Here is a 3,368-nt window from a genome sequence, read left to right as displayed (position 1 = left end):
ACACTTGATATTAACTTCGAATATAATTTACCACAGAGACGTAACGATCAACCTGTTTATGGTTGTTACATCTGTTATTCACCAGGGCCGTAAGCGACCAGGGACGAATCATTCAGCTACCAATCTACAGCTCTTTCAACATCAGCATCCATGTTGCAGTAGTTGCTACGTTTACACGGCAGCACTCTATTCGAGACGAACTACTGCCACTGATTAACAGTAAATTATCTTCAATGCGTTTACATAATCGGAGCCGAGATCTGTCACAGTTAAATTCAGTTCGTTCAGGATCGAACGGAAATGCACTTCCAAATACGATTTTGATGTCGTGTTTGTGTTGTTGATTCTTTACATGGCACTGTATTGTTGAGCTGGAAGAAATAAGTCTAAAACTGGTGTTGTGATTTAGGTATCTCGAATAAACAAGGTACGTGGCAGCTAAAATGCGTTAAATTACATATTGTCGTTGTTCAATTGTTCACTGTTGTTGTCAACCTAAACCTTGTAAGAACACATGGCAGTACTATGACCGATTCTATGCTTTATATCTTCGTGCCTTTAAACAGTTTCTTCAATTTCCATTGGATCTGTTCAGTGGTTCTTTCAAGATTTTGTCGCATAATTTCGTACTCCATTGTTTGCGTTTCCCGTTGATGCTCTCAATCTTTCGCATTATTCTTTACTCTGTCAAATATATATTAGGGCGCGTACCTCTTTGTCAAGACAGAAATTCCGCGAAATTACAAACTATGTTGTCTCCGCCATAAATTAAATGAGAGGGTGCTTGGAGAAGACGATTGAGAACGTGATTTCAACCATATCGGACTTCGACCCAAAGGGTTTATCGGAGCCGAACTTTGCTTTAGCAGAACCCGCATAGACGGCAATTTTCGTTTCCTCGAGTCTTATGGCTCAGATGAAATGTTGCCATGAAAACGTAGCAAGTCTCTCAACAGAGAGAGACTGAGTAATTGTACCCATGGGCTATTTAAAAATGAACTGTACGAGGTCGCTATATACGATTCAGGACTATTTTTTTCTCTATTCCTCAATTTCTTTCAGAAACTAGTACACAAGATGGTTTTAATCACGTTTAATCACACATAGTTTCCGTACAACGTAAAAATAAATGTAATTTACAATGTACGTACTCTGTGTACATAACATGGAAGAACATAAGAATACGCCGTATACCGTTAATGTAATGATCGGTTACCCAGCATTCACGTTTCTATAGATCAACTTAATCAGCGGTTATTTAGAAGTTTATGTTATGAACGTTGAACGGAATCTGCGTTTGTTTGTTTTTTTTCAGAAATTTCCGTTGAACTGAATGGACAACAAACGAAGCGACTCTGCAGACGGTTACGAACGGATACATCATCTCATAATTCGACAGTTACGCGACGGTTATGCATGTTTTTTCTTCATAACCGCTATGTAACCATTGTGTAACCGGACCGGAAACACGCGATTTCAAGCGTAAGCGTTGAGTGGAAACCCCGGAAAACACTAAACCAGTTGAAAAACACTAAACCTATTGAAAAAGACTAAACCTGTTGAAAAAGACTAAGCCGTCGTGGGTTCTGTTTCATGTTTTCGCTTTCTTTTAATCAAATATTCACTGGACGATTATGGTACACCCATAATACACCCTTTACCTCGGGTTTAGTGTTTTTATTGTCAGGTTTAGTGTTTTTCGACAGGTTTAGTGTTTTCGGGGGTTTCCACTCAACGAGCGTAAGCGTCCTCTAATAATCAAAACAAACATGGCCGCCACGAGGGGTGGAGCAGACTCCATACAAAGAAGTTCGCTGATTCTTTTTGGATTTTGGCAGTCCCATGATTAATCCTTGGAAGTACAAGATGTATCATAATAAGGTTATTACGATGATACATCAAAGTATGCACTCAGACACTACGCGTCGGTCGATACTCTGTATTGTACTCTGTACGGGCGCGTGTATTCCTATTCAATAACTTATCTTTATAAGCTGTGCCAGGTGCCGCCGTGAATTACTGGAATTGCACTGAAATCTCGCAATAAAAACACTGTTTCCGTGGTAACAAACACGCACATATTTTGCTCTGATACGCAAATTATGCACAATAGCACATTTAGTTTGTTCGAGAACAAAATACATCATATCACTGACGACTGCCACATCACAGTTCTACCTGAAGCCTTCACTGTATCACTGAGTAGTTCGCTGCGTTTACGTTTACGGTGAGTAATTTATTTTGTTCCAATCGCTGAAGTTATCATAGTTTGTTCACATTCAAAGAATACATCAAATGTTCATGTCTAAGATCTGACGCAGAAAACTCAAGTGAATTCAAATACGTAAGCGAAATAAAAAAAAACGTTTCAAATACTGATAGTGAAAACTGCACATTTCATTGTTAAGAGATCGAAACCTTGTCAATTATCAATTATGAATACCATAGTGCTAATCTGAAGGGCAGAAAAGAACAAGAAGAAGTTCAATGGGAATAAAATCACATAACAGCGGCATTAAATAATAGTAGTGCCCTTTGTTATTTTGTTTATAAGCAGGCATTCTCTTAGCACCCTGAATTTGAATAGCCACACTATAATATTTTTTTCTGTGGCGTTTTGCGAAGGTTTTAGAGAAAAGGTGCAGCAAGTAGCAACCAACTTTTATAAAATTCAACAATAATTGTAATTTGTAATTTATTCATTTAGAACAGTACATCCATGAATGGTTTTTCATGCACAGCATATAGATATAAAAAATAACATAGAATTAAACAAACCACTGCAAAAATGACAGAGAACACAATAAAGAAAAGCATAAATAGGGTATAAAATAAAATGACAACAAAATAATATGATAAAATTACAATACAAAACTGACAATAACATATCAGTCCGAACAAAACGATAAAATGCATACATGTGGTAAAATATTAATTGACAACAAAGTAGTAACATACAATTTTACAATATTATTAGCAGCTGTAACTGCGTGATATTTAAAAGAGCGAGTGTGAGATTTTGAAATATGAAATCGATTTCTGGTGTTGTAGGAATGGATGGCAGAGTTTGAAATGAGAAGGTCAGATAAGTATGGTGGGACTAAATATTGCTTGCATTTGTAAACGAGTTTATTAAAGTGTTTAGTTTGTCTGTCTTGAATGGTTGGCCAACCAAGAGCTGATCTTGCAATGGAGACAGGTTCATGTCTTTTCAAGCCACATTGGATGCGTACAGCAAGGTTGATGATACGTTGCAGACTACTTTTTAGTGTAATGCTGCAGTTAGAATACACAGTGTCACAGTAATCAAGTAGTGAGAAAACTGTGGCAGAGATAATGTCCTTGCGGGCTTTCTCAGGAATGCAGCG

Source organism: Saccoglossus kowalevskii, chromosome 5 (genome assembly GCF_978046115.1).
Source record: "Saccoglossus kowalevskii chromosome 5, keSacKowa6.1, whole genome shotgun sequence".
In the NCBI taxonomy this organism is placed as follows: Eukaryota; Metazoa; Hemichordata; class Enteropneusta; family Harrimaniidae; genus Saccoglossus; species Saccoglossus kowalevskii.
Note: the sequence above shows the minus strand (reverse complement) of the source record.